Source organism: Oryzias latipes, chromosome 13 (assembly GCF_053564925.1).
Source record: "Oryzias latipes strain Hd-rR chromosome 13, Olatipes_Hd-rR_3.1".
In the NCBI taxonomy this organism is placed as follows: domain Eukaryota; kingdom Metazoa; phylum Chordata; class Actinopteri; order Beloniformes; family Adrianichthyidae; genus Oryzias; species Oryzias latipes.
The window spans coordinates 4,105,864-4,118,081 of NC_136249.1; the positions used below are offsets into that span (position 1 = coordinate 4,105,864).

A 12,218-nucleotide genomic window follows, 5' to 3' on the forward strand; every position below is an offset into this window, starting at 1 on the left:
GCAAAAGTGGATGAAACAGAGAGAGCAATCACATAAGTAAACGGTCCAACCCATGGCAGCTTAGTGTGTACCCTTAGTGTGTAGCCAAGTGAATGGCTCATTAATAAGCCACTGTGGCACAAAGATGGGCTCTTGGGCTATAGAGGGGGACTTTTCCCTGAGGAAATTTGCTTAGGCTCAGGGATTCTTGTGATAAGCAAGAAAAATACTTAGGTGCACTTCATGTGTAAACAGCTCTCTGTCGTAGTCAAACTTAGCCTATAGCAAATTGGTCCAAATCAAAACAAAGGAATCCATCTTTGTGTGTGAGAGGAGAGTGTCTCTTTTGCAATACAAATTCAAACAGCCATTCCTTAGCTACACCAATGTAACACAAAAGATGCATGGTCCTAAACTTCCATTGTAAGTTGACTTACCTTTACTGAAGGAAAAGTCACAAAACATGACGAGTGTTTAATGATGCTCACCAAAAATACTAACGTTGAGTGCTGTTTCAACCAAAATATACATAAAAGAGGTTTACCACCAACTATCTGAAAATAGTTTATGCTAAAAAAGCATCAAGAGGATAGGACACAGAAAACAGAGCAAACAATAAACACGAGCAACAGGGTGCAACCAGAAGCACTTTCCAATCTGATACATTTCTTTCCCAAACCTACCTATTGCATTGACAAACTACAAGTGGACAACACAAGTGGCTTGAGTAGCTCAGTTGGTAGAGCATCAGACTTTTAATCTGAGGGTCCAGGGTTCAAGTCCCTGTTCAAGTGCCACACTATGGATGTAGCAAGAAATACAGGTGCTGTGCAAGCTCTTGAATTGCGTCCTTATATTGGACAGCAGTGCTAAAACTGCTACATTTCACACCTGTTACCAGCCAGTTCTTTTGCTCTTGCAACAATGTCCTGGCCTATTCCTCTCAACTGTACCACATGAATCAATAACAGCCCATTGTCAATAAAAAAAGCTCTTTTGGAAGCCGAAATAGCTCAGCTGGGAGAGTGCTAGACTGAAGATCTAGAGGTCCTTGGTTCAATCCCGAGTTTCAGCAATCACATACATCTCCGTTTACATTTAATACTCAGTCACATCAATACTCGTATGTTAAATGTGTGCGATTCCCACTCTTACCATGCTCTCAAAAGCTCTCATTCCTGGCTTTTTCCTGGAATTTCCCATTTCCTTTATCCAACAATCCCACTTATTCACAAAATCGCTTCCCGTTTGCATATCAAATAAATACATATACACATACACACCTTTTTTAAACGCATACTTCCCACCATGCTTCCATCCACTTGCCACTGATTAGTGGCTTTCTGATTGTGCAAAAGTGGATGAAACAGAGAGAGCAATCACATAAGTAAACGGTCCAACCCATGGCAGCTTAGTGTGTACCCTTAGTGTGTAGCCAAGTGAATGGCTCATTAATAAGCCACTGTGGCACAAAGATGGGCTCTTGGGCTATAGAGGGGGACTTTTCCCTGAGGAAATTTGCTTAGGCTCAGGGATTCTTGTGATAAGCAAGAAAAATACTTAGGTGCACTTCATGTGTAAACAGCTCTCTGTCGTAGTCAAACTTAGCCTATAGCAAATTGGTCCAAATCAAAACAAAGGAATCCATCTTTGTGTTTGAGAGGAGAGTGTCTCTTTTGCAATACAAATTCAAACAGCCATTCCTTAGCTACACCAATGTAACACAAAAGATGCATGGTCCTAAACTTCCATTTTAAGTTGACTTACCTCTACTGAAGGAAAAGTCACAAAACATGACGAATGTTTAATGATGCTCACCAAAAATACTAACGTTGAGTGCTGTTTCAACCAAAATATACATAAAAGAGGTTTACCACCAACTATCTGAAAATAGTTTATGCTAAAAAAGCATCAAGAGGATAGGACACAGAAAACAGAGCAAACAATAAACACGAGCAACAGGGTGCAACCAGAAGCACTTTCCAATCTGATACATTTCTTTCCCAAACCTACCTATTGCATTGACAAACAACAAGTGGACAACACAAGTGGCTTGAGTAGCTCAGTTGGTAGAGCATCAGACTTTTAATCTGAGGGCCCAGGGTTCAAGTCTCTGTTCAAGTGCCACACTATGGATGTAGCAGGAAATACAGGTGCTGTGCAAGCTCTTGAATTGCTTCCTTACATTGGACAGCAGTGCTAAAACTGCTACATTTCACACCTGTTACCAGCCAGTTGTTTTGCTCTTGCAACAATGTCCTGGCCCATTCCTCTCAACTGTACCAAATGATTCAATAACAGCCCATTGTCAATTAAAAAAGCTCTTTTGGAAGCCGAAATAGCTCAGCTGGGAGAGCGCTAGACTGAAGATCTAGAGGTCCTTGGTTCAATCCCGAGTTTCAGCAATCACGTACATCTCCGTTTACGTTTAATACTCAGTCACATCAATACTAGTATGTTAAATGTGTGCAATTCCCACTCTTACCATGCTCTCAAAAGCTCTCATTCCTTGCTTTTTCCTGGAATTTCCCATTTCCTTTATCCAACAATGCCACTTATTCACAAAATCGCATCCCGTTTGCATATCAAATAAATACATATACACATACACACCTTTTTTAAACGCATACTTCCCACCAGTCTTCCATCCACTTGCCACTGATTAGTGGCTTTCTGTTTGTGCAAAAGTGGATGAAACAGAGAGAGCAATCACATAAGTAAATGGTCCAACCCATGGGAGCTTAGTGTGTACCCTTAGTGTGTAGCCAAGTGAATGGCTCATTAATAAGCCACTGTGTTACAAAGATGGGCTCTTGGGCTATAGAGGGGGACTTTTCCCTGAGGAAATTTGCTTAGGCTCAGGGATTCTTGTGATAAGCAAGAAAAATACTTAGGTGCACTTCATGTGTAAACAGCTCTCTGTCGTAGTCAAACTTAGCCTATAGCAAATTGGTCCAAATCAAAACAAAGGAATCCATCTTTGTGTGTGAGAGGAGAGTGTCTCTTTTGCAATAAAAATTCAAACAGCCATTCCTTAGCTACACCAATGTAACACAAAAGATGCATGGTCCTAAACTTCCATTTTAAGTTGACTTACCTCTACTGAAGGAAAAGTCACAAAACATGACGAGTGTTTAATGATGCTCACCAAAAATACTAACGTTGAGTGCTGTTTCAACCAAAATATACATAAAAGAGGTTTACCACCAACTATCTGAAAATAGTTTATGCTAAAAAAGCATCAAGAGGATAGGACACAGAAAACAGAGCAAACAATAAACACGAGCAACAGGGTGCAACCAAAAGCACTTTCCAATCTGATACATTTCTTTCCCAAACCTACCTATTGCATTGACAAACTACAAGTAGACAACACAAGTGGCTTGAGTAGCTCAGTTGGTAGAGCATCAGACTTTTAATCTGAGGGTCCAGGGTTCGAGTCCCTGTTCAAGTGCCACACTATGGATGGAGCAGGAAATACAGGTGCTGTGCAAGCTCTTGAATTGCTTCCTTATATTGGACAGCAGTGCTAAAACTGCTACATTTCACACCTGTTACCAGCCAGTTCTTTTGCTCTTGCAACAATGTCCTGGCCCATTCCTCTCAACTGTACCAAATGATTCAATAACAGCCCATTGTCAATAAAAAAAGCTGTTTTGGAAGCCGAAATAGCTCAGCTGGGAGAGCGCTAGACTGAAGATCTAGAGGTCCTTGGTTCAATCCCGAGTTTCGGCAATCACGTACTTCTCCGTTTACATTTAATACTCAGTCACATCAATACTCGTATGTTAAATGTGTGCGATTCCCACTCTTACCATGCTCTCATTCCTGGCTTTTTCCTGGAATTTCCCATTTCCTTTATCCAACAATGCCACTTATTCACAAAATCGCTTCCCGTTTGCATATCAAATAAATACATATACACATACACACCTTTTTTAAACGCATAATTCCCACCATGCTTCCATCCACTTGCCACTGATTAGTGGCTTTCTGTTTGTGCAAAAGTGGATGAAACAGAGAGAGCAATCACATAAGTAAATGGTCCAACCCATGGGAGCTTAGTGTGTACCCTTAGTGTGTAGCCAAGTGAATGGCTCATTAATAAGCCACTGTGTTACAAAGATGGGCTCTTGGGCTATAGAGGGGGACTTTTCCCTGAGGAAATTTGCTTAGGCTCAGGGATTCTTGTGATAAGCAAGAAAAATACTTAGGTGCACTTCATGTGTAAACAGCTCTCTGTCGTAGTCAAACTTAGCCTATAGCAAATTGGTCCAAATCAAAACAAAGGAATCCATCTTTGTGTGTGAGAGGAGAGTGTCTCTTTTGCAATACAAATTCAAACAGCCATTCCTTAGCTACACCAATGTAACACAAAAGATGCATGGTCCTAAACTTCCATTTTAAGTTGACTTACCTCTACTGAAGGAAAAGTCACAAAACATGACGAGTGTTTAATGATGCTCACCAAAAATACTAACGTTGAGTGCTGTTTCAACCAAAATATACGTAAAAGAGGTTTACCACCAACTATCTGAAAATAGTTTATGCTAAAAAAGCATCAAGAGGATAGGACACAGAAAACAGAGCAAACAATAAACACGAGCAACAGGGTGCAACCAGAAGCACTTTCCAATCTGATACATTTCTTTCCCAAACCTACCTATTGCATTGACAAACTACAAGTGGACAACACAAGTGGCTTGAGTAGCTCAGTTGGTAGAGCATCAGACTTTTAATCTGAGGGTCCAGGGTTCGAGTCCCTCTTCAAGTGCCACACTATGGATGGAGCAGGAAATACAGGTGCTGTGCAAGCTCTTGAATTGCTTCCTTATATTGGACAGCAGTGCTAAAACTGCTACATTTCACACCTGTTACCAGCCAGTTCTTTTGCTCTTGCAACAATGTCCTGGCCCATTCCTCTCAACTGTACCAAATGATTCAATAACAGCCCATTGTCAATAAAAAAAGCTGTTTTGGAAGCCGAAATAGCTCAGCTGGGAGAGCGCTAGACTGAAGATCTAGAGGTCCTTGGTTCAATCCCGAGTTTCGGCAATCACGTAATTCTCCGTTTACATTTAATACTCAGTCACATCAATACTCGTATGTTAAATGTGTGCGATTCCCACTCTTACCATGCTCTCATTCCTGGCTTTTTCCTGGAATTTCCCATTTCCTTTATCCAACAATGCCACTTATTCACAAAATCGCTTCCCGTTTGCATATCAAATAAATACATATACACATACACACCTTTTTTAAACGCATACTTCCCACCATGCTTCCATCCACTTGCCACTGATTAGTGGCTTTCTGTTTGTGCAAAAGTGGATGAAACAGAGAGAGCAATCACATAAGTAAATGGTCCAACCCATGGGAGCTTAGTGTGTACCCTTAGTGTGTAGCCAAGTGAATGGCTCATTAATAAGCCACTGTGTTACAAAGATGGGCTCTTGGGCTATAGAGGGGGACTTTTCCCTGAGGAAATTTGCTTAGGCTCAGGGATTCTTGTGATAAGCAAGAAAAATACTTAGGTGCACTTCATGTGTAAACAGCTCTCTGTCGTAGTCAAACTTAGCCTATAGCAAATTGGTCCAAATCAAAACAAAGGAATCCATCTTTGTGTGTGAGAGGAGAGTGTCTCTTTTGCAATACAAATTCAAACAGCCATTCCTTAGCTACACCAATGAAACACAAAAGATGCATGGTCCTAAACTTCCATTTTAAGTTGACTTACCTCTACTGAAGGAAAAGTCACAAAACATGACGAGTGTTTAATGATGCTCACCAAAAATACTAACGTTGAGTGCTGTTTCAACCAAAATATACGTAAAAGAGGTTTACCACCAACTATCTGAAAATAGTTTATGCTAAAAAAGCATCAAGAGGATAGGACACAGAAAACAGAGCAAACAATAAACACGAGCAACAGGGTGCAACCAAAAGCACTTTCCAATCTGATACATTTCTTTCCCAAACCTACCTATTGCATTGACAAACTACAAGTGGACAACACAAGTGGCTTGAGTAGCTCAGTTGGTAGAGCATCAGACTTTTAATCTGAGGGTCCAGGGTTCGAGTCCCTGTTCAAGTGCCACACTATGGATGTAGCAGGAAATACAGGTGCTGTGCAAGCTCTTGAATTGCTTCCTTATATTGGACAGCAGTGCTAAAACTGCTACATTTCACACCTGTTACCAGCCAGTTCTTTTGCTCTTGCAACAATGTCCTGGCCCATTCCTCTCAACTGTACCAAATGATTCAATAACAGCCCATTGTCAATAAAAAAAGCTCTTTTGGAAGCCGAAATAGCTCAGCTGGGAGAGCGCTAGACTGAAGATCTAGAGGTCCTTGGTTCAATCCCGAGTTTGGGCAATCACGTACTTCTCCGTTTACATTTAATACTCAGTCACATCAATACTCGTATGTTAAATGTGTGCGATTCCCACTCTTACCATGCTCTCATTCCTGGCTTTTTCCTGGAATTTCCCATTTCCTTTATCCAACAATGCCACTTATTCACAAAATCGCTTCCCGTTTGCATATCAAATAAATACATATACACATACACAACTTTTTTAAACGCATACTTCCCACCATGCTTCCATCCACTTGCCACTGATTAGTGGCTTTCTGTTTGTGCAAAAGTGGATGAAACAGAGAGAGCAATCACATAAGTAAACGGTCCAACCCATGGGAGCTTAGTGTGTACCCTTAGTGTGTAGCCAAGTGAATAGCTCATTAATAAGCCACTGTGGCACAAAGACGGGCTCTTGGGCTATAGAGGGGACTTTTCCCTGAGGAAATTTGCTTAGGCTCAGGGATTCTTGTGATAAGCAAGAAAAATACTTAGGTGCACTTCATGTGTAAACAGCTCTCTGTCGTAGTCAAACTTAGCCTATAGCAAATTGGTCCAAATCAAAACAAAGGAATCCATCTTTGTGTGTGAGAGGAGAGTGTCTCTTTTGCAATACAAATTCAAACAGCCATTCCTTAGCTACACCAATGTAACACAAAAGATGCATGGTCCTAAACTTCCATTTTAAGTTGACTTACCTCTACTGAAGGAAAAGTCACAAAACATGACGAGTGTTTAATGATGCTCACCAAAAATACTAACGTTGAGTGCTGTTTCAACCAAAATATACGTAAAAGAGGTTTACCACCAACTATCTGAAAATAGTTTATGCTAAAAAAGCATCAAGAGGATAGGACACAGAAAACAGAGCAAACAATAAACACGAGCAACAGGGTGCAACCAGAAGCACTTTCCAATCTGATACATTTCTTTCCCAAACCTACCTATTGCATTGACAAACTACAAGTGGACAACACAAGTGGCTTGAGTAGCTCAGTTGGTAGAGCATCAGACTTTTAATCTGAGGGTCCAGGGTTCGAGTCCCTCTTCAAGTGCCACACTATGGATGGAGCAGGAAATACAGGTGCTGTGCAAGCTCTTGAATTGCTTCCTTACATTGGACAGCAGTGCTAAAACTGCTACATTTCACACCTGTTACCAGCCAGTTCTTTTGCTCTTGCAACAATGTCCTGGCCCATTCCTCTCAACTGTACCAAATGATTCAATAACAGCCCATTGTCAATAAAAAAAGCTGTTTTGGAAGCCGAAATAGCTCAGCTGGGAGAGCGCTAGACTGAAGATCTAGAGGTCCTTGGTTCAATCCCGAGTTTCGGCAATCACGTAATTCTCCGTTTACATTTAATACTCAGTCACATCAATACTCGTATGTCCAATGTGTGCGATTCCCACTCTTACCATGCTCTCATTCCTGGCTTTTTCCTGGAATTTCCCATTTCCTTTATCCAACAATGCCACTTATTCACAAAATCGCTTCCCGTTTGCATATCAAATAAATACATATACACATACACACCTTTTTTAAACGCATACTTCCCACCATGCTTCCATCCACTTGCCACTGATTAGTGGCTTTCTGTTTGTGCAAAAGTGGATGAAACAGAGAGAGCAATCACATAAGTAAATGGTCCAACCCATGGGAGCTTAGTGTGTACCCTTAGTGTGTAGCCAAGTGAATGGCTCATTAATAAGCCACTGTGTTACAAAGATGGGCTCTTGGGCTATAGAGGGGGACTTTTCCCTGAGGAAATTTGCTTAGGCTCAGGGATTCTTGTGATAAGCAAGAAAAATACTTAGGTGCACTTCATGTGTAAACAGCTCTCTGTCGTAGTCAAACTTAGCCTATAGCAAATTGGTCCAAATCAAAACAAAGGAATCCATCTTTGTGTGTGAGAGGAGAGTGTCTCTTTTGCAATACAAATTCAAACAGCCATTCCTTAGCTACACCAATGTAACACAAAAGATGCATGGTCCTAAACTTCCATTTTAAGTTGACTTACCTCTACTGAAGGAAAAGTCACAAAACATGACGAGTGTTTAATGATGCTCACCAAAAATACTAACGTTGAGTGCTGTTTCAACCAAAATATACGTAAAAGAGGTTTACCACCAACTATCTGAAAATAGTTTATGCTAAAAAAGCATCAAGAGGATAGGACACAGAAAACAGAGCAAACAATAAACACGAGCAACAGGGTGCAACCAAAAGCACTTTCCAATCTGATACATTTCTTTCCCAAACCTACCTATTGCATTGACAAACTACAAGTGGACAACACAAGTGGCTTGAGTAGCTCAGTTGGTAGAGCATCAGACTTTTAATCTGAGGGTCCAGGGTTCGAGTCCCTGTTCAAGTGCCACACTATGGATGTAGCAGGAAATACAGGTGCTGTGCAAGCTCTTGAATTGCTTCCTTATATTGGACAGCAGTGCTAAAACTGCTACATTTCACACCTGTTACCAGCCAGTTCTTTTGCTCTTGCAACAATGTCCTGGCCCATTCCTCTCAACTGTACCAAATGATTCAATAACAGCCCATTGTCAATAAAAAAAGCTCTTTTGGAAGCCGAAATAGCTCAGCTGGGAGAGCGCTAGACTGAAGATCTAGAGGTCCTTGGTTCAATCCCGAGTTTGGGCAATCACGTACTTCTCCGTTTACATTTAATACTCAGTCACATCAATACTCGTATGTTAAATGTGTGCGATTCCCACTCTTACCATGCTCTCAAAAGCTCTCATTCCTGGCTTTTTCCTGGAATTTCCCATTTCCTTTATCCATCAATGCCACTTATTCACAAAATCGCTTTCCGTTTGCATATCAAATAAATACATATACACATACACACCTTTTTTAAACGCATACTTCCCACCATGCTTCCATCCACTTGCCACTGATTAGTGGCTTTCTGTTTGTGCAAAAGTGGATGAAACAGAGAGAGCAATCACATAAGTAAATGGTCCAACCCATGGGAGCTTAGTGTGTACCCTTAGTGTGTAGCCAAGTGAATGGCTCATTAATAAGCCACTGTGTTACAAAGATGGGCTCTTGGGCTATAGAGGGGGACTTTTCCCTGAGGAAATTTGCTTAGGCTCAGGGATTCTTGTGATAAGCAAGAAAAATACTTAGGTGCACTTCATGTGTAAACAGCTCTCTGTCGTAGTCAAACTTAGCCTATAGCAAATTGGTCCAAATCAAAACAAAGGAATCCATCTTTGTGTGTGAGAGGAGAGTGTCTCTTTTGCAATACAAATTCAAACAGCCATTCCTTAGCTACACCAATGTAACACAAAAGATGCATGGTCCTAAACTTCCATTTTAAGTTGACTTACCTCTACTGAAGGAAAAGTCACAAAACATGACGAGTGTTTAATGATGCTCACCAAAAATACTAACGTTGAGTGCTGTTTCAACCAAAATATACGTAAAAGAGGTTTACCACCAACTATCTGAAAATAGTTTATGCTAAAAAAGCATCAAGAGGATAGGACACAGAAAACAGAGCAAACAATAAACACGAGCAACAGGGTGCAACCAGAAGCACTTTCCAATCTGATACATTTCTTTCCCAAACCTACCTATTGCATTGACAAACTACAAGTGGACAACACAAGTGGCTTGAGTAGCTCAGTTGGTAGAGCATCAGACTTTTAATCTGAGGGTCCAGGGTTCGAGTCCCTCTTCAAGTGCCACACTATGGATGGAGCAGGAAATACAGGTGCTGTGCAAGCTCTTGAATTGCTTCCTTATATTGGACAGCAGTGCTAAAACTGCTACATTTCACACCTGTTACCAGCCAGTTCTTTTGCTCTTGCAACAATGTCCTGGCCCATTCCTCTCAACTGTACCAAATGATTCAATAACAGCCCATTGTCAATAAAAAAAGGTCTTTTGGAAGCCGAAATAGCTCAGCTGGGAGAGCGCTAGACTGAAGATCTAGAGGTCCTTGGTTCAATCCCGAGTTTCGGCAATCACGTACTTCTCCGTTTACATTTAATACTCAGTCACATCAATACTCGTATGTTAAATGTGTGCGATTCCCACTCTTACCATGCTCTCATTCCTGGCTTTTTCCTGGAATTTCCCATTTCCTTTATCCAACAATGCCACTTATTCACAAAATCGCTTCCCGTTTGCATATCAAATAAATACATATACACATACACACCTTTTTTAAACGCATACTTCCCACCATGCTTCCATCCACTTGCCACTGATTAGTGGCTTTCTGTTTGTGCAAAAGTGGATGAAACAGAGAGAGCAATCACATAAGTAAACGGTCCAACCCATGGCAGCTTAGTGTGTACCCTTAGTGTGTAGCCAAGTGAATGGCTCATTAATAAGCCACTGTGGCACAAAGATGGGCTCTTGGGCTATAGAGGGGGACTTTTCCCTGAGGAAATTTGCTTAGGCTCAGGGATTCTTGTGATAAGCAAGAAAAATACTTAGGTGCACTTCATGTGTAAACAGCTCTCTGTCGTAGTCAAACTTAGCCTATAGCAAATTGGTCCAAATCAAAACAAAGGAATCCATCTTTGTGTGTGAGAGGAGAGTGTCTCTTTTGCAATACAAATTCAAACAGCCATTCCTTAGCTACACCAATGTAACACAAAAGATGCATGGTCCTAAACTTTCATTTTAAGTTGACTTACCTCTACTGAAGGAAAAGTCACAAAACATGACGAGTGTTTAATGATGCTCACCAAAAATACTAACGTTGCGTGCTGTTCCAACCAAAATATACATAAAAGAGGTTTACCACCAACTATCTGAAAATAGTTTATTCTAAAAAAGCATCAAGAGGATAGGACACAGAAAACAGAGCAAACAATAAACACGAGCAACAGGGTGCAACCAGAAGCACTTTCCAATCTGATACATTTCTTTCCCAAACCTACCTATTGCATTGACAAACTACAAGTGGACAACACAAGTGGCTTGAGTAGCTCAGTTGGTAGAGCATCAGACTTTTAATCTGAGGGTCCAGGGTTCAAGTCCCTGTTCAAGTGCCACACTATGGATGTAGCAAGAAATACAGGTGCTGTGCAAGCTCTTGAATTGCGTCCTTATATTGGACAGCAGTGCTAAAACTGCTACATTTCACACCTGTTACCAGCCAGTTCTTTTGCTCTTGCAACAATGTCCTGGCCTATTCCTCTCAACTGTACCACATGAATCAATAACAGCCCATTGTCAATAAAAAAAGCTCTTTTGGAAGCCGAAATAGCTCAGCTGGGAGAGTGCTAGACTGAAGATCTAGAGGTCCTTGGTTCAATCCCGAGTTTCAGCAATCACATACATCTCCGTTTACATTTAATACTCAGTCACATCAATACTCGTATGTTAAATGTGTGCGATTCCCACTCTTACCATGCTCTCAAAAGCTCTCATTCCTGGCTTTTTCCTGGAATTTCCCATTTCCTTTATCCAACAATCCCACTTATTCACAAAATCGCTTCCCGTTTGCATATCAAATAAATACATATACACATACACACCTTTTTTAAACGCATACTTCCCACCATGCTTCCATCCACTTGCCACTGATTAGTGGCTTTCTGATTGTGCAAAAGTGGATGAAACAGAGAGAGCAATCACATAAGTAAACGGTCCAACCCATGGCAGCTTAGTGTGTACCCTTAGTGTGTAGCCAAGTGAATGGCTCATTAATAAGCCACTGTGGCACAAAGATGGGCTCTTGGGCTATAGAGGGGGACTTTTCCCTGAGGAAATTTGCTTAGGCTCAGGGATTCTTGTGATAAGCAAGAAAAATACTTAGGTGCACTTCATGTGTAAACAGCTCTCTGTCGTAGTCAAACTTAGCCTATAGCAAATTGGTCCAAATCAAAACAAAGGAATCCATCT

General features: G+C 41.0%; 14 non-coding genes across 14 annotated transcripts; all 14 read left to right on the forward strand.

The window, feature by feature from the left end:
- Nucleotides 1–700: 700 nt before the first annotated feature.
- trnak-uuu (transfer RNA lysine (anticodon UUU)) lies at nt 701–773 on the forward strand. Its single transcript has one exon. It is a non-coding gene; the product is annotated as a tRNA-Lys (tRNA).
- A 2,587-nt stretch (nt 774–3,360) lies between these two features.
- On the forward strand, nt 3,361–3,433 carry trnak-uuu (transfer RNA lysine (anticodon UUU)). Its single transcript has one exon. It is a non-coding gene; the product is annotated as a tRNA-Lys (tRNA).
- A 208-nt stretch (nt 3,434–3,641) lies between these two features.
- Nucleotides 3,642–3,714, forward strand: trnaf-gaa (transfer RNA phenylalanine (anticodon GAA)). Its single transcript has one exon. It is a non-coding gene; the product is annotated as a tRNA-Phe (tRNA).
- A 966-nt stretch (nt 3,715–4,680) lies between these two features.
- Nucleotides 4,681–4,753, forward strand: trnak-uuu (transfer RNA lysine (anticodon UUU)). The gene has a single exon. It is a non-coding gene; the product is annotated as a tRNA-Lys (tRNA).
- Nucleotides 4,754–4,961: 208 nt separating this feature from the next.
- On the forward strand, nt 4,962–5,034 carry trnaf-gaa (transfer RNA phenylalanine (anticodon GAA)). The gene has a single exon. It is a non-coding gene; the product is annotated as a tRNA-Phe (tRNA).
- A 966-nt stretch (nt 5,035–6,000) lies between these two features.
- trnak-uuu (transfer RNA lysine (anticodon UUU)) lies at nt 6,001–6,073 on the forward strand. The gene has a single exon. It is a non-coding gene; the product is annotated as a tRNA-Lys (tRNA).
- Nucleotides 6,074–6,281: 208 nt separating this feature from the next.
- trnaf-gaa (transfer RNA phenylalanine (anticodon GAA)) lies at nt 6,282–6,354 on the forward strand. Its single transcript has one exon. It is a non-coding gene; the product is annotated as a tRNA-Phe (tRNA).
- Nucleotides 6,355–7,319: 965 nt separating this feature from the next.
- Nucleotides 7,320–7,392, forward strand: trnak-uuu (transfer RNA lysine (anticodon UUU)). The gene has a single exon. It is a non-coding gene; the product is annotated as a tRNA-Lys (tRNA).
- A 208-nt stretch (nt 7,393–7,600) lies between these two features.
- On the forward strand, nt 7,601–7,673 carry trnaf-gaa (transfer RNA phenylalanine (anticodon GAA)). Its single transcript has one exon. It is a non-coding gene; the product is annotated as a tRNA-Phe (tRNA).
- Nucleotides 7,674–8,639: 966 nt separating this feature from the next.
- Nucleotides 8,640–8,712, forward strand: trnak-uuu (transfer RNA lysine (anticodon UUU)). Its single transcript has one exon. It is a non-coding gene; the product is annotated as a tRNA-Lys (tRNA).
- A 208-nt stretch (nt 8,713–8,920) lies between these two features.
- Nucleotides 8,921–8,993, forward strand: trnaf-gaa (transfer RNA phenylalanine (anticodon GAA)). The gene has a single exon. It is a non-coding gene; the product is annotated as a tRNA-Phe (tRNA).
- A 976-nt stretch (nt 8,994–9,969) lies between these two features.
- trnak-uuu (transfer RNA lysine (anticodon UUU)) lies at nt 9,970–10,042 on the forward strand. The gene has a single exon. It is a non-coding gene; the product is annotated as a tRNA-Lys (tRNA).
- A 208-nt stretch (nt 10,043–10,250) lies between these two features.
- On the forward strand, nt 10,251–10,323 carry trnaf-gaa (transfer RNA phenylalanine (anticodon GAA)). Its single transcript has one exon. It is a non-coding gene; the product is annotated as a tRNA-Phe (tRNA).
- Nucleotides 10,324–11,289: 966 nt separating this feature from the next.
- Nucleotides 11,290–11,362, forward strand: trnak-uuu (transfer RNA lysine (anticodon UUU)). The gene has a single exon. It is a non-coding gene; the product is annotated as a tRNA-Lys (tRNA).
- The last annotated feature ends 856 nt before the right edge of the window (nt 11,363–12,218 follow it).